Here is a 26,958-nt window from a genome sequence, read left to right as displayed (position 1 = left end):
CGGGTGAGTTGGATTCGCTGCGTAGTGTAATTTCACAGATACGCTGCATTTGCGCTGGCCAGATTTTTCTCAATGAAATCCATCCGAATGATCGACACAATCAACCTTGGAGGTTTTTCTTAATGTGCATTGTGCATACATGAGTAACTTCGAACAGGTTTTCGAAAAGATTAAGTCGTTCGATACCGTGACTGAATTGAATGTTCATAGAGTATGAACGGTAGTGCATTTGATACGCGTCGCCGAAATCAGATTTTGGGAAAATTGTCAGACTCGGAGTTGGAGCGCCACATCTATAGCCAGCAGTCGCATTTTACGATCTGGCTTTATCGTCGAGTCGGTAATTAAAAGTGGTTAAAATGATGGCCTTGTTGGGTGTACCGATTTACACAGTATATTCGTCTACGTTTAGAGGGTACAGAATGGATGGATTGCGATAGGGCTGTATACGACGCGACGTGTGTGCTTCTATCATCGAGCCTACAAACAGGGCCATATGCGTCAACTTTTACGAGTCTTTTTAGAACTAAACGATTATAAATATTTTCATTTGTAAAGAGCTGCGAGCGGGTAATCTGTGTACACAGATAGCTCACCAGTTAACGAGACGATACCGAGATTTGAATCTATTTAAAAAAGTAAAATATACGTTCGTCGGTTTCTAAAATGATAAAAAATTGGAGTTTTTTCAAAAAAAAAAAAAAAAAGAAGGGTGTAGTAAACGGAACAGAATCGTAATCGCGAGAGATAGAATTGTAAGAGTCGATGGACCAAAGATAACAGGCTAATTTTGACTTTTTCGAAATTTCAAGTTTTGATCAAAAATTTTATGTATACGATCAGTACTTTTGAGGTTTCCGGTTGGATTTGATTTGGTTGGAACAAATGATGAATTTTTTGGATTGTTGTCTCAAAATCACGAAGGGGTATAATTTTTCATTAGGTATTCCAAATTCATTACCACGTCGTCGATAATACCAATTTCAAAAATGTTTGAAAAAAAGTTGAAATACTGTTAAATCCTCTCAATTGTTGAAAAAAAATATTGAAATTTCAGCTTCAGTTGGTCAATATGAGATGAAACGAAGAAAAAATCGTTTCCTTGCAAGGCAGATTTATTAGATAATTTTCGATACTTTTATTCTAAAATTTGAAAACGCTCAAAAATGAAATTTAAAAATGAAAGCTCAGCGCAGAAGTTAAAAACTAGATACTATTTGAAAATTTAAACAAATTACCGTGAATACCTGTGGTTACCCTCTAAGGTAACGCTTTCTACTAAAAAAAAAAAACCAAAAAGTTTCACCTTAAGTATGTCAAAATTGCCAAACAGTCATGTTTGTTGCTATAAGATGGTCACTTTTATTCGCAATAAAGATTGTCCAGAAACTTTTTGGCCTAGAATGCCAAAACGTCTCGCTTTTCAACCAAAAAATTGATTAAAGATTGGGAAAAAACTTTCTTTTTTCGACAATAATTTCTAAAAAGTCTTAATTTTTGCCAACAATTTTCAAAAATTCTAGGTTTTTTACAGAAAATTCTGAAAAGGTTTACTTTTTTCAAAAAATAGTTCAGTCTTGCTTTTTATTAAAATTCCCAAAAATTACAAAGAATTGTAATTCTTATTATTTCTTTGTCATATAGTAAATAGGTACCTATTAATTCCCTTAAATTTTTGAGAAAATCCTTTCAATTAATAAAGATATTTACATATTCACTTTTTTCAAAAATTATCTGAAAAGGTCGCTTTTATGGCAGAAATTGTCAAAAAGTGTCATAATTCTCCAAAGATTCGCTTTCTTACCAAAAAATTGCCAAGAACACTTTCTTTTGTTAAAATTGTCAACGTTTGGCTTAATTTCGCAAAAAATTTGATTTTTTTCCGAAATTTTAGAAATTCTCACTTTTTTTGATTAATGCCTTTTTGAGCTGTTTTGGTTAAGTATTGGAAGTTTCTTTTTTAGGTGGGAAGTGGATTGAGTAGGAGCCCTGGAGCTTGTAAGAATGAAAATTTGATCCACTTTGGACGAAAAAAAAAACAAGAACGATGAAATTGAGGTAGAGAGCTGATGCTTTTTTCATACCTGGTACCTACCTTGTTTTCAACCATCTGTACATATGATATTGTTGATGGTTACGAGACGTTTAAGAGTTTCCGGGGGATTTTTTGCGTTTTACAGTCAACGAAAACAGGGTGCTACCTGTTTTTAAGTCAATTTGAACCGGTTTAAAAATTGTGATTAATAATTGTTTCCAAACCAACTGAAATGGACTCAAAAAGACGATAAATGCGAATTTAAGGTGTTATTTCATGTTGGTCCAATTTATGGAAATACAGTTACCCAGAACTGGGAACCAAAAAATCCACCGAAGGCTCCCGAACTACATATTCAAAATCGCAGCGAATGGATTTGGGGGTTCAAAAATTGGATAATAACAAAATTTCAATTTTCTACTTCAATATGATCAAATTTTCATTTTTTTTTTTCATAAAAAATAAACCAAATTTGAATTTTTAAAAAAAGGTATGCTAAAAATTGAAAGAATTAATTCAGCAATCTAAATTTTACCCAGTGGTATATTTTTGTAGCATTTCTCAATTTTGTTGATCAGTTCAAAATAGTAACAATTGATATCCTCTTCGGTTTTATGATTTTTTTTTTTAATTCAAATGGAAATTGGAGGTCTGAAAAATCTATTTTTATGGCTTTCTTAAATTTTCATCAACTTCAAATTTTCTTCTCGCAAAATAATTATTCGAGCAATTTTGACAGTTTCAGAAAAATTGTAAATAGGCTAGGTACGTGAAAACTGCGAAACTCGTTTCCTCAATCAATCTTTTGAAGGTTTAGGATGGAGTGAAATCGGAGGAAGTAACTTCATCCAGCTGAAATTTAATACCAGAGTCAAAAGTTATGACAATCATACCAAATAACCATAATTTTATAGGATCAATAATATAGAGACAAACCACTTTTCAACAAAAACATACTTACACAAGGTAATGAAATTTTTCGCAAGGTACCTACACCTAACTACCTATATTCACAAAGCTTGCAATATTGACAAGCACTCTAGCAGGTTTCGATACACCTACACGTAAAAATAACAATTACTATCCGAGCAGGGAATTGTTGATTGAGTTCACGCCATCGATACCATTGTGACACTCAAAAACGTAAAAAAAAAAAAAAAAAAAAAACGATTGCATCAAATAAACTAGAGAAAAAAACGGTAAAAGGTTGCAAAAATTTTTGTACGTGTCATCATTTTCAACGTCGAGGTATCGGGTACTCCCTTCGATTGGCTTTTTTGACAGCTCGAAGTGGACTGTGTATAATAGGTCGTCAGGGTAGCTGCACACTATACGAGTACACATTCACAACACACCATAAAGCCTGCTAACTGAACCAAGCTGTATTGTAATGTCTAGGTAAGCAATTTATCGAAACGTTAATTTTCGTACAAACGAGAAAATTAGTTTTATTTTTACTGGGGCGTTTAATCGATATATGCGAGCTCTTAAGAGAGCCACGATCGGTATAATTTAGCCATTTGGCTCGCGAAGTTTTTTTCCCATTCGGTGCCCATTCAATGTAGTATTTTTTCCTTCGTCGTGGTTTGGTCTAAAAAAAAAAATAGAAAAAGAAAAACGAAATCGTAAATAATGGCTATTTTGGGAAAAGTTATACGCAGTTTTTCTTCGTTCGTGGATCGAGAGGAAAATTTTTATGTGAGTGGAACCAACAGCAACATTGCAGAGACAGCCAATACTGCGGTATAGTAAGACGGAAGTTGAGGCAGGGAAATAAGAAACAGGGAGGAATATAAACAACCCTTATTTCACAAAGCATAGTACGAGTACTTGTATGTTGATCGAAACGCGTCTCCGGCGTCTCTCGAATGAAAACAAAAGTCCAGTCCAAGAATTACAAAATGTTTGGAATGTACAGTGTACGGCTCGTAATGAGATAACAATGGCTTCTTTGCACGATGAGTCGATGACTTAACATCCTGGCTTGTTTACAGCAGGCGCCAAGTGACGAGACTTTAAAGCTACACGAAAATACATATAGATCCAGGAGTCGATATAATAAATAAACATGTACGTTCAGAGGTGTATATACACACAGTATAAGAGAGAAATGATGCGAGATAATGGTAAACGATGTGTTAATGTTATGGTAATAATGGATACGTACGAACGAGAGGTTGCTCGATCAGTTTTTCAGCACATTGGTGTGTTTTTTCTTTCCACCCGGAACGTTATTTTAAAGAAAATACGAGTAGGTACTACACGCTTCAGTCTAACCCATCTTCGAGATAAAGTCCAACGAATTGAAAAAAATTCAAACATACAAATTTGTTCCCCTTCGAATTCGAAAGATAATATTACGAAGAATTTTTCTGTTTGTAGTAGCACTCCTTGTAGACATTATTTTGTTCCCTTTTCTCATTTATTTCTTTTTCACGTGTCACATTCGAGGAAAAAAAAGCGAAGAAGCAAAGGGTGAAGTTGAAACTCAACGAAATGTAATAAAGGTACACGCGTGCATTTTGTCGTTGTGCTCTCCAACGTTTCCATTGAAGGGTCCAACACCAACTACCATACACATAAGTTGTTTATAGATAGGTTTCGTACAGATAGGTAGCTAGGTAGAAGGTAGGTAAGTCAAACAGTGAATTTTTTTTGTAGCTACTCATCTAAACTGAAGTTTACTCGTTAATAAGCATTTTTTAAGCAAATTCTTACGCGTGAAAAGCTCGAGAAAAAAAAACAACGCTCGTTATACTCGTACCTACAAGCACCTTGCAGGGAAACAGAGTTGAAAAAAAGATGCACGTTGTTGTAGATTTTTTACTCGTTAACGAGTGTAATCGTTGGATTCCCTTTGGTAATATAATTATTATGCGTGTTTTATTTTCTCGGTTGAATTTTTCTTCGTTTTTTTTCACCTTCTTCTTCATACATCTCTGTTTTGTATAACATGGTGTACTTTGACGCGAAGCAAACGTGATGCTGTAGATTGAGGTGTACTTGTATCACTATAAAGTATACCATAAGTACACGTGTTTTTTTTCTTTCTTTTTTTTTTATTTTAGATTATTTTAACTAATTGCTGTAATGTTGTAAAATGCGAGGTTTTTCTTCCAACAACGCTACGCTGTGAAGTTGGGTTGATCCCTCCTCTGCATTTTATCCCACCTTTCCTCTCTGTTGAGTATTATTTCAACCTGCAAAAGTGTTTAACGTCGAGGTCGATGTTTCTCTCATTATTTGTGAGCTGCAATTTATATCACGAGCTGTGCTATGGTACCTACTCGTACTCGAACTACGTCTGTAGTGTTGGAAATTAGAAAAGAAAACGAGCAATGGGAAATTAAGATTTTTAGACGCCGACCAAAGTTTCATTTCCCCGAAGATACGTTCGAACGTACGAATGTAGAATAATAAATCTGATGGGTCGATTGAACTTCATTTTCAAGCGTCTTACGAGCATGTTTGATGTGCAAACGTTTCACGAATCGATGCTGTAAGGCAAATTACTCGTATTTCATCGACTATGGTTGGATTTTTTGACCTTACAAGGGAGATTTCCAAATCTAGTGAAGAATTTTTGAATCAGATGAAGCTAAATGGAAAGAGCATGCAAAAATATATCAATAGGTATAGGGGCCATTCTACGTCAATTCGACCACGAGTAGTTAGGGGGGGGGGTCGGCGATTTTTTTGGAATTTTTCCTGTGGAAAGACCTTTCAAAGGGACGACCAATGGCGCAAATCGCAGCCCTCTGGCCCTTTTTAAAAGGCTGCTAGGGGGTGTCAAAGTTTTCAGTGAACTTGAAATATCATCTATTTCAGCAGTGGATTACTCGATAACCGCGATACCAAGCAAAATGGAACCTTTCCAGTAGTTAGAGGTTTTGAAAGGCCTTTTGGTGATATCATAAAACTCAGTGTTGCCACTTTTTTTCGTACGAAAAATTAGCTCGAAAAGTTTCAAAACGTAGTTTTCATATCGTTCCAACTCTCAAAAATTCTGAAAAAAATATATTATGGACCACTTTTTATGCTGACCAATAATATATTAAAAAATTGGGATGGAATTATTTCGTGAAATCGATTTTAAAAAATTGAAAGTTTGCGAAAAAATGCGATTTTTTGATTTAAAACATGAAAACAAGTTTTGATTGATGAAGTTGAGCTATTTGACCCCTATTTTTAGGTATTCGTTGAAAAAGTTGAGAAAACCCTTTCACTCGATGAAATAAACTCATCACAAAAAAATCAAAATTCTGAGTGAATTGAAAAAATAATAGTATATTACGTGACAGGAGCGGAAAGTATGCGATTAACGAGTGCGAAGTTTAAGGAGCGAGGCGAAGCCGAGTGACTTAAATCGCACAAGTTAATCGCGTTACTGTCCAATCCTGTCGCGTATACTATTTTAATTTCATATGAGAGGAAAATAAATGCTGAAATTTTAAAAAATTGTTAATTTCGAATTTGTAAACATATGCGGAAAACAGTTGCTTTCCTCCCTAGGGAGGAAAGTAACTACTTTCCGCACTTGTTTTGATAGATGCGTTAAAGACGTATTTTCCAACCACAAAACTGTCTAGGAAACTACTCATTTTCCGATCATATGAAATTAAACGAATTTTAATTTTTTTTTGCTATGAGTGTAACTTTTTCATAAAATGCGTCAGAAAGAGGTCAACATAATACAACTGAATAAATTTTTTAAACAATTTATGTTTAGAATTGAAAATTGAATTTTTTTGAATTTTGATTTTTTTTGTGATGAGTCTATTTCATCGAGTGAAAGAGCCAAAATTTGAGGTTCTAAATTGCATATTTTGAGTTTTAGTGAATTTTTGAAAATCAAATTTATATCATTTCTGGACACATTCGCTTCTACCTGCCCAATGGTATGAATGTATCCAAACTCGAGCCAACTTTCGCCAAACATTGCCACGCTTCGAATTCTTTTATCGTAATTAAAATCACTGGGTCATTTCAACCATATGCGTATAATATTCAACTCCAACAGAGACCATAAGAACAGATCAGCCAATCGCATACATAATATGTTGCCCTATGGCTACACATACCATCTCCCATCACCTTTGAGCCATCTAATAAGCTTGGTTATAACGACAAATGACAACTTATTTTCGACATCGATGAATACTAAACACAGCAGTTGTGTTTTCGCCGTTGCTGGTTAGTCACACCTTTGAATTTGTTTCATAATTTAGAAGGTAAGGTAGTAAAAAAGTAAAATCTCTCACATGGGTAATCTTGTATCGAAAGTAGGTAAAGTGTATGCGATACGCGTGTCATTCCACCTATCTCCTAATCATCTATAAGGTATAGAAGTAAAGGTATGATATCGTACTATATGACAGGACACAGGCTTCGATCTATGCTCGTATCAATATTTACTTATTGGCTCGCGTGAAGCACTAAATAAATCGAATGATATGTGAACAACTATATGAGACGTATATGTATGTTTTTGGCTTACTCACCATATACCACATAGTATTTTTAATATCGAACAAAATATCAACCAAATCAAAGAATCTAATCGTTTAGGCGTGGTTTCGAAATACACTTACAGATAGATAAACCCGTGCACTTGAACGCAGACACCGATACATTGATCTATTTTATTATGTATACCATCGAATAAATATACGTAAAGTATTTCGCTTCATATTAAGTCGATTTTCTCATCTCGAAACGCCTCGCTCGTCTCACAATATCTTGGCTGGAACCAAATCAAATAAACACCTCACACCGTCCTACTCTCGCAGCAGTATTAAAACGTATCAATTTAAAACTATCTCCGGTTGCTGAAGCGACTGTAGACTGTGTGTGTATCTCGCACCCTTATACTTATCCCACACTTCGGAGTACGGGAAAAAAAATGCCACCAAGTGCTTTTCTTAAACGGCGAAAAATATTCAACATTATTCGATTTCGTCTCACGTCACTTTCAATTTAAACGCGATCATCGGTATCAGGTATGTATTTTTCCTTACTCTTACGGTACGTCGAGGGTCCCTATCCTTTCGACTATACGTATACCTACCTAATAAAAAATATATCCGTTGGAAATGTTTTCCTAAAACGCAACACACGCTTGATGCGGTATGCTTGCAAGACCTAAGGTCCATTATTTATTCCCGTACACGGCCTATAAAATAAAAGAAACGTGTTAATTCCACGCCGAATATATATATACGTTACGTATTAAAGAAATAAACATGTCAAACTTCTAAACTATCTATACGCCAGCTCGCCAGAATACAACCACTAATTAAAATTTATCACTTTGTAACGTTCACTTGTACTTTAAAAAAAGAAAACTTTATTTGCGCTCGTGTGTTCGGCTTTTTCCCTTCTGTTTGACAAAAAAAAACGCGAGAAAAAACACCGTTGTAGGAGTTCTATAGGCGTGTAAAGCTCATCAGTTTTGAATTAGGTAGGAATCCGAGGTTTTAAAATAAGCCATAGACGTGAAACAAGCTTCCAAGACTCCAAGTTGCAATTAAGAATGGAGAAAATGGTCGAAAAGTCATAATAATTGATCTAAAAATAGGTTTACGTGGAAATTAGAAATGAATGCTAAGTACTCGTACATACGTGAGACAGATTTCACTGCATATAATACATACAAGTTGAACTAAATTTCAGAAGAATAGAGAAATTTACTAAGAACTCGTAATTTTTTTTTTGTATGAAAAGATTTGAGTGAATATGGGTACATTTAAGAAATTTTGAGCAAATTTTCAAAATTTTACTTTACTATAGAATCCTGCACCTTCTCTTTTCCTTTCTTTTCCCCTTCAGATGGACATTCCTGGTGATTTTTATGGTAATTACTGGTAATCTGTCTTAGAAAAATTTACAGGTAATTTTTTGGTAAATTACGGGTGATTTTTTGGTAAATTACGGGTGATTTTTTGGTAAATTACGGGTGATTTTTTGGTGATCTACTGATAATTTTTTGGTAAATTACTGGTAATTTTTTTGGTAAATTACTAATAATTGTTTGGTAAATTACTGGTAATTGTTTGGTAAATTACTGGTAATTGTTTGGTAAATTACTGGTACTTGTTTGGTAAATTACTGGTACTTGTTTGGTAAATTACTGGTAATTGTTTGGTAAATTACTGGTAATTGTTTGGTAAATTACTGGTAATTGTTTGGTAAATTACTGGTAATTTTTCTTTGATGAATTTACAGGTCGATTTTTTTTTTTGGTAAATTGTCTACAGGTAGAGAAGAAGGTACAATTATGGACCCAGGTACAAATATGGACCCCCCCCCATGGTTTAGAGTACAACTACTAGCGCTACGGTCATACTGGGTACTAAAAATTATACTAGTAGTGTAGTATCAATGATCCAAGTAGGTACTTATTTCGGATCCATACAAACTTGGATGTCTCTCATCAGAAATTGTTTTTTTTGCGCATTATTTCCTTCCCAATGGAAAATTTTACAAGTTTTTCATTCGGTAATTCATCAACTTCAAATAAAGTTTGGAAAAAAAATTATTAGCGAAGTAAGTAGCTTACAATGAGTACTTTCAAAATAATATACTTTCATACTTGTCTTTACTTCAGCTGATTTTCATAATTTTTTTCATTTTTCATAAACTGAGCTGATTTTTTGCATGGGTATGAATATGGACCCCTAAATTTTTCTAATTACCTAATTTTGCTTCAATATTTTTTAGAATGTCGAGAAAGGTGTTATTAACAAAGAAGACAAGTCCAAAGCATCGAAAAACATCTTTAAATAAATTTTTGTACAATTTTCATACATTTTTTGAGGGGGCCCATATTTGTACCCTCGACTATATTTGTACCACTTTATGTCACTTTTCTAAATTTCAAATTTCTCCGTGAGTTTTCAACAATAAAAAAAATTTTTTACACAATATACTAGAGTCTTTGGCCTTTTGAATCGTATATTCGAAAAAAATTTTTGATAATTTTTTCTACCCTTTAAGGCCAAAAAGCTAGAGGGGGTCCATATTTCTACCTTCTCCTCTAATTTCTGTATAAGAAAAAAGAAAAAAGAAAAAAAAATCGGGTTTTCAGGGAGAGAGGGGTGGGGTTAAAAACATTTTGGAAAGTGGATATTTTTCTATCACAAATCCTTTGAAAAAAGTAAACATCAAAGGTGAAAATTCAGCAGCAACATGAGCAAAAATTTCAAAAGGGGAGTCAGACTTTAGGTGTACTTATCTGCCACCTCTTTATCAATACATATAAGCACGTAAATCCTAAACATATTGGATTCATCAAACATTCATCAGCAGGCTAAAGCAGACGAAAGATGAAAAAAAAAAGATCAACACCACGTACGATCCTAAACCATACTCGTTGAAAAGACCTCCTGAAATGATTCATCACAAAATGACAACAAAGAGCACGAAACTCTTTTGTAAATAAAACTGTCAAAAAGAAAGAATTAAAAAAAAAAGAGAAAAAAGCCGATGAGAAAGAGGGTATGAAAAATGCATAATATTTGACCGTGACACTGATGACTTTTAATTTCGCTCGTTTTGCCATTTGTCAGATTTAGGTACCGCTTTGATCTCGAGTTTTATAATTTAAGCCGCCGAAAAATAGGGATCAAGAGAGCAGTGAACAAGCTAAAAGACCATAACGTAGTCGTACATTTTCAAGGGCATTTAAACTTCAATCTACGCGCGTATACTCAGCGGTGATATATTTTTTCCGAAATCCTAGCGTAGCAAAAATTCCCAGCAGTCCCACCTCAACACGACGCCACTATTTCGGGTCTTGTGTCGGGCGAGCTTTAAAAAATATACGCTTTTTAAAAGTACCTACCGTTAATTTTCGTCGGAAAAACGTAAATTTCCATTATTCTCACGTTAAATTGTCGCTGGGCCTTTTTTTTTTTTTTTCGTAGCCTTCCTCGCGAATCCATTAAAAAGCTGGTTCGTTGTGATCGATAAAAAAAGAAAAAAAAACTAACGACTATACAAGCAAATTAGCAACTAAAACGTGCTAAATTTCATTTCCATTCGGCGTCCAGTCGTAAATAAAATTGTCGTCTATGTATTTTCAGCTCGACAATTTTTGTATGTAAACACTTTAGTGGTGGAAAATACAACATAACGGTTGGGTTATTTATGTGATGCTATTCGTATTGTCGTGTCGTGTTTTCACACGCGAGCATCGAAATGACCATGGCGCTTATTACGAGGCAATCGACGACAACGGCGCCGAAATATTAGAAAATTTTCTGCCTTTTGCACGCTGCGTTGCTCCTATGTCCTTTACGGTACACGACGATAGCCTGTTTTTAATCTTCGTATCGCATTAATACGTTAAATCTGTATCAATTTGTTATATCAACGTTTCGTCGCCTCGTCGGATCTGATTTTTCCTGCTGTGATGGCGACTCACCCTATATGCTGACCTGGTGTACATGGTCAATGACATTTTATATGAAATTTTGAAGTACGAGATCTATTAGTCAGCTCAGTTGCTGCAGATTTGAAAATTCGCTCTTAAACGAATGCACGACGAGTAATTTTGTAGCTCAAAATTAAGAATTTTATGCAAGTATTAATATTGTAGTTTACTTTGAGCTGAACCCTTACAGACAAATTGGAGTAGAAATTTTTTTTTAGACTTTTTGACTCTTGCTCCCATCTCTCTTATGATACTTTCAAGCAGTTGGAGCTTCTATAGCAAATTTTTCAATTTTTCTCTCTTATTAATTGCTGTAAAACATAATTTCAATTGATTTCTTGAATTGGAATTTATTGGGAAAGAACAATAATTTATTTGTTTGGATCCTTTCTATGGATTTTTTTGAAAATTCAAGGAATCCGTTGGAAGCTCAGAAAAGCTCGAAACTGTCGCTGATCAATTTGAGAGCCTGAAGATGGGAGATGACTCAAATTTCAGCTTCTACCCCAATTTGATCAAATTTTGATTTTTTCACTGGAAGCTGATCTTTGAATTTTAAAAAATCAACAAAAAATGAAATCCAGCTTCTGGAAATCTGTCTGGTGGCGTTTTTTAAAATGTTCTTTCAATGTTTGTCTGTTTGATTCAAAAATTTGTCAGTCAATTGAGATCCCTCCCATGTAGACTAAATCTGTACCAATTTGTTAACAACATTTCGCCATCACTAATTTCTGCTTCAATGTTTCGGTTGGTGGGCGTCTCTATCGACGCATACAAAGCATCTGCAACAGCCATGGAAGATACACCATCCCCTCTCGTCCTTCTGCCCTAATGTGCATGTATTTTAGGTACAATATTTGTCTACAATACCTAATGTGTAGCTGCAGCTTGTTATGTAAGTATGTGTAGTGTACTTGGGCATTTTGGGTGTTTACCTCATTCGTCAAGACGGTGACATTTTGACTTTAATGAAGAGAAATGTATCTTTTCTATTTAAATAGCTTCTTCGTTATCCGATGATTGAAGCGTACGTATCGCAGAATTGACATACCTCTATCTACGAGTAGCGATACGATACGCATACACTACAATATTGACAAATGGCCATCGTGGTTTTTCCGTTCTTTTTTCCCTCTTGGCAATACAATCTCTCTTCTCCTTGTCCCTTTATGGCTGTCGTCGTTTATATTTCGCCCGTTAACCACCTACTGCGACGAAAACGCACGTAAATCGACATTAATTCAAAACTGAACCTAATTCAATTTACACTTCACACTGCAGCTTATAGTATAATACGACTTTATAGTACTGTGCCACCGTGCCATGCCATCTAAACTACGTTACTCGAAAGGATCCTCAAGTCTTACGAGTAATTCCCTCGATACAGTCGCCAAATACCAAACCAAACATTTATATTCGTTTAACGCGCTCGACATAATTAGCCTTTTCGAGAAATACGATAGCAACCAGAAAAAAGAGAGCAAAAGTCCACCGAGCAAAAAACCACATCAGCTATGCTGAGCGGAGGAAAAAGAAACCGTATCGTGTCTAGACACCACAATGGGTCTATGCTTGAGAAAAAAAAATCATCCATATTACTCACCATGTTTAAATAATGTTTATGGGTGTTCGACGATATAACGCGAAATTATCGAATAGCCAATGGCATATCTGGAATATTTTATCGTAACGGGGGCATTTTTCGCCTTCGCGAATTGACCAACCATTTTTTCTAGCTGTTTGTTCCGCCACACACCAAAGCTAAAAAGGGTAATTTATACCATACCCATTGTCTTTATGGGTACTTTTTCCAAACGTCTCAATTTTCTTTCCCAAGTACACTTACATAGATGAAATATGTTACCCCATGTTTGGCCACTGCCGCCTATATATTTTTCTCCAGCATATGAATTTTCCTATCTACCGCCTCCGGTTCTGTATTCGTACTCGTAGCTGAAGAGCTTTTGTATAATTTTCTCATCGTTTGAGTTATCGTATTGGGACGATGGTATTGAATTTTATTCGATTTTTCCAATTAAATTGGATTCTTATAAGTATGTATTTTTTATGGACTTTTGAGTTGATGAAATTTTTAATGTAAGTAATTATAAAAAGTGTCTGTTGAGGAGCGTTGAGATTTCTATGAAACAAGCTGGCTGGGAAAACTCTGGAAGATTAAGTGATTCATTTTCCTACTCTATAGATGAAGCCAATCCAATGTAATAGGGCAGTCCTCCCTGCCCCCCCCCCCGTTGTTTACAAAATCGAGCTTTGGTTTGGAAGAATGGAAGTCTAATGGAATAATTTTTCAATATTTTCAATTTATTGGTCAACTCGTTAAGAATCCAAAAATTTATGGAAATTCTGTGTCCAATCAACAAGTTTTTTTTTCAAAATTTAAATTAATTTTTGAGATATTACGTTTCTCGACTTCAAAACAATCTCAAAAATCTTGTCTATTTCTTTAGTATGATAGGTAAGTTTTGGAAAATTAGTCAGCAAATTTTATGACATTTTTTCTTAATTTGATCAGATTCGTTGAAAAATGCAATAAAAACGTGTTGAAATCAATGCTGTTTTAATCAATTTTTGAAGTATTTTTTTTCTCAATTTTGTTCCCATGAATTTTTGACAAATTTGTTTTTGTTTCCATTTAACAACATTTTTTTTATTTTTTATTTTTTTTCAAACAAGTTTTTGCGATATTTTGGCTGTCAAATGCAAAATATGTTCGAAAATTTTTTTCTATAAATTTTTTAAAAATATGAGAAAATTTGATAGAATTTCAGCTTAATTTTTTTTGTTTGAAATTCGTTGAGGTATGAGGTAAAAGTTATTAGAATCAAATTGAGTAGGTACCTATGTACAAATGAATTTGCTGTTGATGAACGTCTTGCGAATAGTTCCATACGTACTTAATTGAAAGACAAAAAAATATTTAAAAATTCATTAAAATTTCGAATGATAACATTGATCTAAAAATCTAGCTAGGTATGGAAAAGTTTTTTTCAAATTTTTTCACCAGTTTTTGGGATATTTTTATTGCCAACTTCAAAATATTCTCTAAAATTTTTTCAATCTTGTGTCAAGGAATTTTTGAAAATTTTTTAGTAATTTTTTTTTATAACGTTTTTGTATGTACTTACATACATTATTAAGTTCATGAAGTTTATTGAACAATAAAAGTTTTTGAAAAATCTCACAAAAACATTTTGTTGAATATTAAAAACTTGTTCAAATGTTACCTAACAAAAATTGCATTCAATAACGTTTATTTGAAAAAATGAAAACTCATCAAAATTCTGTGTCAATAATAGCTTATCTTGCAAATTTTAAATGAATTTTCATATTATTTCAAAAATATACGAATATGTAGGCATTTTTCTACAATTTTTTTGATTTTATTTTTCAATTTATTTTTGAAAGTGCAGAATAATTTTCATGATAAGTATTTCTGCAAAAAAAAAAATGCTAATAAATGGCATATCTACGTACTTATTTTTGTAGCCCTACTTGTGCATTTTCGATCATTTTCATAATTTTTTCAGTGCTGGAAATCGTTCATCTGGAAACTAGAAGAGCTGTCAGTAAAAGTTTTGGAAAAAAAGATTTCAATAATTTTTGGAGAGAATTTTATGAGGGTTTGTTGAACTTACAAAAATGAATTATCAAAAATTATTTGATCAGGTTTTGCTAACATTTTAGATTTGGAGAGATGTAATTGGATTAAAATTTTGTAATAGTCCAGTCATTAAAGACCAATTTTGTCCTATCTACGGGAAAAATGAATATCAAACAGATCTTTCGCAGACATTGTTCACAGTGGTCCCCTCAACAACATACTAAAAGTCCTCGCCGCTACGGGGTCCGGAACACCCTTAAAGGGGGGTGGGACCTCCCCCAATTTCAGTTTTTTGCCATTTTCTCCCCCCGCATTGCATTTTAGCGAAAAATATGCAATACATAAGAGAATCTACGTCAAATTTCCGATCTAATGACGTATCAACTTTCCTTGTAGGTTCAAGGGGGGTGGAACCACAACCATTTAAAAAAGGGGGGTTTCCTGAAAAATACATGAAGGATATAGGCGCCTATGGGGGGTGAAATGGTCCCCGAAAGCGTTCGAGTTGATATTAGCATGGAAGGTGTATACCATTGAGAAACTTCCGCGTGAAAAATTTCAGATCCACACCCCCTCCCCTTTTTGGTGGACGCCCCTTTTTTGACACTTCAATAACACTTTTCTCAGCCCCATTTTAACCGATTTTGAAAATTTTTGAGTATGTTATGTATATCCTTATTAGGTATCCCCACAAAAATTTTCAACGCCTTCCCCTCATATTTACCCCTCAAAATGGCGTTTTTTTCATTTTTTTATGCCTATTAAGAATCAAGATTGCAAGGTACAATTTTAGAAACACGTTTTTTGGATGTATTTTTGACCCCCAAACATCATGTACTTTTTTCGAAATTTTTGCTTTGGTGCGCCGCGCTGAAAAGTTGAAAAAATGTGTCTTAACCGGTTGGGGGGGGGTGAAATGAGAATTTTGGGAAACATGAATATCAATGAGTAGGGTGTCGTTTTCTTATGATTCGATACCGCTGATCACGAATATGACGTCAGATTTTGTTTAACACTCACACAGCCCCTCCGGAGCCCTCAGCAGTCAGCCCCCACCACAATTTTGGATATTTTAAAAATAAACTTACTTTGATGATTTTGATGTCGTTTTCTTACGATTCGATACTGCTGAGTACGAATATGACGTCAGATTTTCTGCTACACCCACACAGCCCCTCCGAAGCCCTCAGCCCCCTCCTGAATTTCCACTATTTTTGAAGTTAGGCTACTTTAACAACATATGGAATATGACGTACTGTCTAAAAAAAACTTGAGGGAATTGGTTGTAGTTTATAAATAAATGGGTAATTCTCAAGAAAAGATCAGTTTTGATAATATGCATAATTTTGAAAAACAAAAATCATTTTTTTCAAGTGGGAATCATTTGCATAAGTGTCCCACTGTTATGAAAAGGACATAGCACGTCTGTGTATTACAGTATCGAAATGTCCTTTGACTTTGCCTGTCACACGCCATGTTTCTGAGAATAAATATTATGAAGTGTCATGAACTTCATTTTTTTGGTGAAAAATTGGCACATTCTCATTATCATAGAACACAAAGGTATATTATTGTGCAAATTGCAATCTTAATCAGTCCATAGGAAGCTCACATTTCACATTTTTGAAAATTGTCATACAGTTTTTGCGTCAATTTTAGAGCAATTTTTAATTATTTTTGCTAGCTTGCCAATCCAACATTTTTTTCTGGTGGGTGGTTGCACTGGTTCACTGTTCTCATAGAAATGATACCCCACACTGTAATTTTGAAAACCTACGTAATACGTAACAGCTCGCTCTGATCGTACTTATCTCTGAAGTTTTGATATTCAGATTAGAAAAATCTGTGTCCTTCAGCTTGTGTTTTCATTTACTAAAATGAACCCGCCAAAAACGATAATTGAGAAAGGGAAGTTATTTTACATGATAAGTAGGTACACTTTTATTACGTGTTAAAAATCAGATAATGTCCCGAAAGTAAGGCTGGAAACGAAAATACGTTGAGATTGAAGCCGAAGGACAATCACGCTAGTCGACATATAACACAATAATACAAGCAAAATTTAGAAAAAATAACTCCCGATTCGAATATGTACTACAACCTCGAAAACATATCAACCGACGTATTACACATCGATGAGGGTCGAATCCTAATTATTGCTATTTGGGGAGGGGGGAGGGGGTCCAGGGGCAATAGTGCGGGGGATTGAATTGAGGCCAACACTAGAAAAGGGATGTGAGACACTTATGCAAATGATTCCTCCTTGAAAAAAATGATTTTTGTTTTTCAAAATAATGCATATTATCAAAACTGACCTTTTCTTGAGAATTACCCATTTATTTATAAACTACAACCAATTCCCTCAAGTTTTTTTTAGACAGTACGTCATATTCCATATGTTGTTAAAGTAGCCTAACTTCAAAAATAGTGGAAATTCAGGAGGGGGCTGAGGGCTCCGGAGGGGCTGTGTGAGTGTTAAACAAAATCTGACGTCATATTCGTGATCAGCGGTATCGAATCATAAGAAAACGACACCCTACTCATTGATATTCATGTTTCCCAAAATTCTCATTTCACCCCCCCCCCCCAACCGGTTAAGACACATTTTTTCAACTTTTCAGCGCGGCGCACCAAAGCAAAAATTTCGAAAAAAGTACATGATGTTTGGGGGTCAAAAATACATCCAAAAAACGTGTTTCTAAAATTGTACCTTGCAATCTTGATTCTTAATAGGCATAAAAAAATGAAAAAAACGCCATTTTGAGGGGTAAATATGAGGGGAAGGCGTTGAAAATTTTTGTGGGGATACCTAATAAGGATATACATAACATACTCAAAAATTTTCAAAATCGGTTAAAATGGGGCTGAGAAAAGTGTTATTGAAGTGTCAAAAAAGGGGCGTCCACCAAAAAGGGGAGGGGGTGTGGATCTGAAATTTTTCACGCGGAAGTTTCTCAATGGTATACACCTTCCATGCTAATATCAACTCGAACGCTTTCGGGGACCATTTCACCCCCCATAGGCGCCTATATCCTTCATGTATTTTTCAGGAAACCCCCCTTTTTTAAATGGTTGTGGTTCCACCCCCCTTGAACCTACAAGGAAAGTTGATACGTCATTAGATCGGAAATTTGACGTAGATTCTCTTATGTATTGCATATTTTTCGCTAAAATGCAATGCGGGGGGAGAAAATGGCAAAAAACTGAAATTGGGGGAGGTCCCACCCCCCCTTTAAGGGGGTTCCGGACCCCGTAGAGGCGAGGACTTTCAGTATGTTGTTGAGGGTACCACTGTGAACAATGTCTGCGAAAGATCTGTTTGATATTCATTTTTCCTGTAAAAATTTCTTTAATGACTGGACTATAAGTATACGTATGACTTTTTTTGTACCCACTTATTTGATCTACAGAGGGGGGTGGGAGGATTATTTCGTCATTTATGGTGATTTAATTTAAATGAAATGGTCATATTTTGGGTGTGTGTAAGGAATGTTTTTCGTCATAATTTTCTGATTCATCTGTTGGTTTTTATGGCATCAGTTTTTTTTTTTCAGTGTGTCACTTCCTTTTCCCCAAACATACCTATATTTTCTTGAGACACCTACTACCTATCCTGCCATGAATACATCTTCATTCTTCATACTTGTCTTTTCAATCGTAGTCACGTTCAAATTTCAAACAAACCAAAGATCATCAACCTCCGGACAGCTCGTATATCCAACTCTATGGTGGAAAAATAAAAAGCACCGAATTGAAATAAAAATCAAACCTCATCGTCATCGTGCAACCTGCCTGCGTGAATCGATAAACGCCACACATTATCGCCTTCACTAATTACCCTTGCTCTCTTCCTGTCCACGTAGCACACATTCGTATCAATATTCAATTGAATAACCAACGCATTACTACACAATTAAATTTCAACGCTTTTAAAAACCGAATCCAAACGGGTATTTAATTCAATGTATTGTCAGCAGGAAGATGCCATATGTGTTCTTTCGCTTATCATTAATGGTGTTGGTCTATTGTTTGAAAATTTTCAAATGTTTTTTCGTCATTACCTAGATACTTATAGTGATAACTTCAATAAACAACTAGATATCGATACCATACCTCATATACTTACCTCTTAAGTACTTTTTCCAATAGACCCTACCTAAGTGTTCAGTTTCATACAAGTACAATATGAAGTTAACCTATCTATGAGGGAGTGAAGAGACGTCTGATCGTAATACGAAGGTCATTCTTCAACGTGTGATTTCCATCGAATCAGTATATACAAATCTACGAATACGAGGTAAATCCACCCAAACCCAGAAAACGCGATCATTCCTTATACACGGTTCGCGTGCTTTGGGAAAATACCATCATTTTTCGTCGAAAACTCCAGCACACACACACAAATACCCCATCGTGCAGGCGGTAATTCGACCACCCTTTGGAAAGAGGAACCGACATGTACAAGTGAAAAAGATTGATTATATACGATCGCGCCCGGTCGCAGACCCATCATAAAGTTCAACGTTCGTGTACGATACGAACGGATTCGTTCATCCGGTACACGAATGAGTGATATTTACGTCTTTTTTTGAATGAAAATCTGGTAAAATTAAGTCATACGGAGGTGTATAAGTATTCTACCTACGATACCATACAATATTACCTCCAAAACCAAAATAATGTACTCAACTTGTGGCATGTAGTAGTAGGCATTATGTATATTCAAATTGGGGAAATAATGTATGGTACTGTGCCTTACTAGCCTTACGTCTTTTACCTACCAGAAAGATTTTGTAAAAAAAACTGGTTCGAGTGTTGTAATGTACAAAATCTCATAACTCTGACGTTAAATTTTCAGAAACCGGAAAAAAAGAAGCGTAGAACAAACTGCGGGAAAGTTTTGCCGAAAAAATACTGTCAGCCGTGAAAAACAGTAGAGCGAAGTGAACGCTCAGAAGAAGACCGGGTAAATATCAAATTTTATAAAATGTAATTTAAAAGTTACCATCATAAAGAAAATTAAATAGCTTTACAAAATAATAAGAGAAGAACTTCCGTTCTTTTTTCATCTTCAATTAATTAAAATCCACTTACAAAGGGAAAAACGTGGCAGGGAAAAATGGCGCGAATTTCAACGTATAATTTCCATCGCCGGCTATTAATAATGAAAGAATAAGAAGAAAAAAAATATTCGCCAGAAGAAAATCTAGCGTTATGCTTTGTTGGCTTAAATTAAATAAAGAAAAATATTACGCATAGTTTGCGACCAGCCGTGTCACCTGTACCGCTGCTTCCCTATCATTGTACTTTGTACGGAGCTGAGGTAGTTTTTTTTTTCAAAACAAATGTTTGCCAATCTGAGCCTCCTACTTATTTAGACCTATCTATGGCGAAGTGGCATACTGCTTTTGGTGATAAATGAGTGAAAATTGATACGGCTGATGTTGATGTAGAAGTGTAATTTTTATCCTGGGGATGGCGAGGGGGAGGGGGTGACTGAACTTTGTTATGGCGTATCTGTTCTTTATTCTCTGTTTTTTTATATGGAACAATTTTTATAATTTTTGAGTCAGTTTTATTTGATGTGATTTGGCTGGATTCGAAGTTCTCAGATTTGTAGTTATGAAAAGGTATTCAACTGCAGATATTTGAGATGAAATTCTCTATTTTCCTGCCAAAATTCAATCCCAATTTAAATTTCAAAAAATTGTAAACAAATTGATAAGTACACCAGCGTTTGAAATTTTGGATTTTATAAGGTGTTGAAAATGATGCTATTTCATAAATGTCAAGTTCCATCAAAATATGAGAGTAGATCGTGAAAATTAATTCCCTTTTTCTCGAATTCGAGACATCAGGAGCCACATTTTCATCCATAAGTTCACCATGGTTGATTTTTCACAGCAGGGAACAGGTGAGCTTTTCTTTATTACAAGTATAAGAAAAACAGGCTGTAAAAATGAAAAATTTCTGGCCACTTTTGCTCGTCGTCGTTGTCGTGGAGTGTACTAGTAATCAACTAATGTTTTCCGTCAGCTTCTAAAAAAAAAAATCGATTACGGTATCGTACACCTTCGGGGCTGACTCTCTGTAACACGCCCATCATCGAAGATTAATGGTTTGTGTAACTTGTGCACCGTGTTTAGTTTTTACCTGCGGTTTTATTTTTAAATCGTAAAATTACATGTTTTTTTAAAGGCGACGCGGCGAGGCTCGCGACGTCAGCGATACCGTAAACTGAAACCGTGCACCACACGCTTCTGGGGTTTAATTTCCCAAATAACTGAGGTGAAAATTCGTTTCGGTGTTTCGCGTTTCGTATAGGTATATTTGTGCATAATAATATTCCACTGATCTGCCTTTTACCTATAAGTGTATGCTAAAGTACATAACGCATATTAATGTGTCCGCCTACGCCTACGTTACTGGTATCTTTCTCAAGTGCCCTGTTATAATTTCATTATCGATACATGCCCTAGCTAGACCATACGTGTGTCTGTGTATTTCCTTTTCCATAAGTAATTTCGTCGTTAAATGACCGACACCATTCTCGTATATCAATCGAATAGGCTCCTGTAATAAAGCGTTCGCGAGTAATGTTACACGAGAGCTTTGCATACCTTTGCCTACTTGTTTACTAGATTGCAACTCGTGTACTTCCGGTTGAATGAATTATCATAATTCGATTTGAAATCAATCAAGTTGAAAGGTATAAGTGAAAATGGTGGGGTGTTGGTGAGAAGAAAACGCGTAAACCTTGGGCAAGTTTGAATTCAAATTTTCTTGATTTTTTAGAAAAGAAATTTCCACGTCACGTTTATTTCACCAGATTGGTAGGGACTGGGACCCCCCCCCCCCTCCTCAAAAAATGTACGAGGGATCATGGAGTAAAAAATGACGACTGTTAAAAAAAAAATGATTCGAATCACGAATGAAATCACGACATTTCTGATCTGATTCGTGATTCGAATCTTGATATGGAGCTCAGAGCCTCAGAGGCTGTTTTTGAAGTGAGAGTGAAGATGGATGCTACAGAGAAATTATGCAGTTGAAATTCGACAGAACAGAAAACTTCTGGGTCATTCCACGTCAATTGGACCAAGGAGTGGTAGGTGGGTTAGGCGATTTTTTTTGAAATTTCTCCTGTGGAAAGACAGAAGGGATGACCCCTTCACTCGGTGAAATTAACTCATCACAAAACAATAAAAAATCAAAAAAATTCAATTTTCAATTCCAAACATCAAAAAAATTTAAAATTTATTCAGTTGTCTTATTTTGACCGCTTTCTGACGTATTTAATGAGAATGTTGATAAAGATCACACTCACAGCAAAAAAATTGAAAGTTTATTTTTTGAATTTTTTCGAATTTGGATTTTTTTGTGATGAGTTAATTTCACCGAGTGAAGGGGTTTTTTCAACTTTTTCAACGGATACGTAAAAATAGGAGTCAAATGGGTCAACTTTACCAATCAAAACTTTTTTTCATGTTTTAAATAAAAAAAAACGCATTTTTTTGCAAAGTTTAAATTTTTTTAAATCGACTTTGCGACAAGTTACCATCCCAATTTTTTAATATGTAGTTCAGCATGAACAGTTGTCCATAATATATTTTTTTCAGAATTTTTGAGAGTTGGAATGATATGAAAACTACGTTTTGAAACTTTTTGAGCTAATTTTTAGTACAAAAAAAAAGTGGCAACACTGATTTATATGATATCACCAAAAATCCTTTCAAAACCTCTAACTATGGAAAAAAGTTCCATATTGGTAGGTATCGCGGTTATCGAGTAATCCACTGCTGAAATGGTTGATATTTTAGGTTCACTGAAAACTTTGACACCCCCTGGCTGCCTTCAAAAATGGGCTAGAGGGCTGTGATTTGCGCCATTGGTCATCCCTTCGGAAGGTCTTTCCACAGGAGAAATTTCAAAAAAAATCGCCTAACCCACCTACCACTTCTTGGTCCAATTGACGTGGAATGACCCTTCTACAAGCTCTGGCTTGGACAAGATCTGCAGTGAGGAATCATCTCAGAACCCAAAATTATCTTAAAATTAGGGACAAGTAGTTTTTGAAAAAATCCACCTGTGAGAGTGAAAAAAAATTGTAGTTTTGAAACGGAGGTAAGTGACTCCTATACTCTTTAATGCCTTTCCGCAAACAGGTTTTCTCAAGGAGAGAAAAATACCTAATTGATTTTAGCACTTCTTGGCACTGAATTTGCAATAAATAACCGTTTAATTAAACACATTGATGGTTATTGCGAGCGAAGCAGCAAATTTGTATGGGAGTCCTCCCGAACACAAGCGTAAGCATGGTAGCAAAATCATCGCCACACACGAGTTAAATCAATGTATCATCGCAACGACGACGATTATAAAAATGAAAATGCCATCGTAAAAAGATTCCAGCCGCGATTTATAATATTCTCGTATGCTGAATGATACCTTGGCATCAGCTCGTGTAAAAATTTACAGCCTTGTTGGAGTTTGTGGCGTTTCTAGACTGGCGTCCGGTTCGAATTGTAATTCTTGATTTCAACTTTTTCACCCGAAAGAAACAAAGAATCAGAGAGTGGTAGCTATAGGAAAAAAATCACGCAGCAAAACGAATACAAGAAATAAAGTTTAAATCACTGTAAACATTAAGTACTGCTAGGTTTTCTGTTTATGTGTGTATACAGCTTCCGGTAACGCCCGTATATCGGTTAACAGCAGCTCAGCATATAGCCGAAGAAGTTCCAGTCTCAATCCACAGGGGGTAACCTAAAAGACGTGACTATAATAGCGACTATGTAATAATTTGATAGGAACAACGTGCTGCGTGTTGAAACATATAAACCAATCTTGCAATGGTGATTTACGATCTTTTGGTATCGGTCGGCGATTTTTATTACCGTTTCGCGCAGTTTATTCTAATTAAAATAAAAAGCTGAAAAAAATGAAATCGAAAGGTATAGTTAGATATAGGTACCTTACGTTGTATAAGTAGACTGCGAATGCAAAGAAACAAGAAAGCACTTGCGGTTCCGAATATTTGAGCACAAGCGCCGATCGCTGATCGACGATCGCCGCGTGATACACGCGTATTATAAAAGCCGACAAGAAGAAAAACGCGGCATGTACGAGGATATGTCTGAAGACTCCTGGGATGACGACCGATCAGACTGACGATTGATTTGTGTGGTTCAGTTACCATACTACACCACAGCAAACCGTACCATATATCTTCGTACTCGGCTTCTCCTCGACGATTAATTTCGATCGATTATTAGATAAAAGAGGTTTCCCGGGTCCCGCTCGAAATTAATGTTTTGTCCCGCTGTGGGCGCTTCCAAGTCGACGGTAGATCCTACCGTTGGCTCGATTGATTTGCGAGCTCATACAGACCATGTGAAATCGTGTAAAGGTTCGGGGATTCCGAGCGAGATGAATCATGTTTTTTGTACTCTTTTTGGTGATGATTTCTCTGAAGTTTAGGAAACGTATCTCAAGTAGCACAAAATTTTCTGAGCCCGACAGAGAAGAATTGATAGAGTACTCAAAAATAAATATCAGCTAGAATTTCAGGTACATTTTAAAAATTCAAATTTCACGAAAATAAGACGCAGCTTTCTAGGTCGGTTTGGTAAATTTTCATTTCAATTTTTCCCCCAATTCTGGCCCAAATTTGAATTTTTAAAAATTCCCCGAAAATTAAAAAATGAATTTCAGCCTGGAGCGGACTAGCACATTATGTTGACTGGCGATTCCCAGGTGCCTTGAGACAACTCTCTCTAAACATGAGTTTTCGTAAGCTTGTGATCTCGTTGCACTCAGGCCTATTTGCTTTTCTTTTATTTCAAAATTGAAATTTTTAATCATCTAATATTCAAATTTTAAAATTATATAGGTACCTAGGCAGTAAAAAATACTCATTTTTCAAAAAAAAAAAACAAAAACATCACTTTTTATCTCTAAGAATACAAATTTTTGAAAACTTTCGCTATTGCCTCGTTTGGGCTCCTGTGTTTTTATTTTCAAATTGACCTTTAAAAAAATATCATTTCATTCAAAATTTAAGAAATGTTCAAGCCAAAAACCATACTTTTCACCTGAAAACACCTTGTCTTTTTACTTCTCAAAACAAGCTTTTGCCTTTGCTTCACTCTGGTCTGTTTACTTTACTTTTCATTTTCAAAATTAAAACGTTAAAAAACCCAGCATTCAAATTCTAAAATTTTGAATCAAAAGAAATAAACAAATTTTTAAAACGTTGTTGTTTACATCTTAAAAGCAGAATTTTTGAAATCTTTTGCCCTTGCTTCGCCCAAGCCAATAGTATCTCTAAACTAAAGAAAATCCCAGTTTTAAACTTCCATAAATTCAAAAATGAAAAAAAACTATTTTTTTAATGAACCCAACTCATTGGCAAAACTGGCATTTTATGTTTAAAAATCCATCGATCTTTCATTCTCCTCATCTGGACCGCTATTCCAATGGTACATTTTGATGCAAACCTCCCAAATCGAGCTTGTAAAGAATGCTTCTGCACATTGTGCGAACTCGTCTCTTACCTTACTCCACTTACCATGTGTATGATAATAATTGTGGGTGAATGGTGATAACTTTCACATTTGGATCATACCTATGTGTGGTAAGTGAGGTAAGGTAAGAGATGAGTTTGCGCAGTGCGCAGAAGCATTCTTCACAAGCTCGATTTGGAAGGTTTGCATCAAATATTTGCTTGATTTCTGATTGGAATAGTGGTCCAGATGAGGAGAATAAAACGTCGGTGAAAAAATTGTCATTTTACTCGGCTAAATTGGTATTTTTTTCTCATACCAGTCGACAAATTTTCAGTCACCATCACCACCCCCCTCCATTTCAAAAAAATTCTAGATTTTTCATGACAGGTTATGGTCAACTTCTTTTTGCAATTGAATACTTAATAAAAAAAAATTAACTGTAGGTACAGCTCGCATTCAAGTATCAGAATCTGCTTTGACTGGAAATGGGCTTTTACAAGAATTACTGAAAAAAAAGACACTCCATTGAGTAATTTTGATATTTTATGGTACGCTGATAAATTATAGCTATTCCACACTTCAGAGGTGTTTTCATGAGAGATACTCTCCCTAAGAAAATTTTGAAAAATGAATCAGGAGTTGTTGAATTGGACACTTCAAGGTATAGGAAGTTACATGGACTTGTTATTATAAAGAAGGGAATAAAATACAGTATTATGATTCTTCTGCAGCCCCGCCATCCCTGGTATTGTGCAATTATTTTGGTATAAATAGAGGTGCAGTTGTGAGTAGGAGAATGATTCTGGGAGGGAGTAAAATTTCGAGGGTCCCATTCGGTGCATCCGCTAGGGCCTCAAACCGACCCACTCCGCGCCTGAGCCCCTGAAATTTCAACTGGTGATGTGTGGTGGGATCTTCCATCGATTTCTGTCAGTCGGCTCAAGGTTGGGACATACTTCCTAAGTGAGTTTGGCTACTGTGGATCGGACTTTTAATACGTACAAATTACAATTATAGATGAATTGAGAATCACTGTTTTTAGATTGATCAGTAGATTTGTAAGAAAAAACTCGCTGATTTGTTTATTTATGATTCTATTTTTCAATTTTCTTCATGAAGCCATGATCCATATCAATTTTCCAAGTGACTAATTTTTTTTTTTGGTGAGCATTTTTTGACGTTTCATACGATTTTTTTAGTATCTACTTATGTAGGTACCTATTTTGAATTTTGGATTATTTTCAGTCCCAAAACACACCCTTAAAAAATAAAGTGCTGTCAGAAGAATTTTCAAATGCGTCTTTCTCGTCTCTCTTTCTCACTCTGACTCTTCATCTATGTACAATATATCGTAGAACGC

General features: G+C 35.2%; 1 protein-coding gene across 3 annotated transcripts in view; it reads left to right on the top strand.

Annotated features, from left to right (window-relative positions):
- Ddr (discoidin domain-containing receptor 2) overlaps positions 1 to 26,958 on the top strand; it is a 283,685-nt gene that overhangs the window by 13,443 nt on the left and 243,284 nt on the right. For all 3 annotated transcript variants that reach the window (XM_065365262.1, XM_065365264.1, XM_065365260.1), the window contains exon 2: positions 19,949 to 20,056. The gene's annotated coding sequence lies outside the window, so the exon portion shown is untranslated. The remainder of the gene's footprint in view (positions 1 to 19,948; positions 20,057 to 26,958) is intronic.

The sequence above is a fragment of the Planococcus citri genome, chromosome 5 (assembly GCF_950023065.1).
Source record: "Planococcus citri chromosome 5, ihPlaCitr1.1, whole genome shotgun sequence".
NCBI lineage: Eukaryota > Metazoa > Arthropoda > Insecta > Hemiptera > Pseudococcidae > Planococcus > Planococcus citri.
Note: the sequence above shows the minus strand (reverse complement) of the source record. Positions and strands in the feature narration are given on the sequence as shown.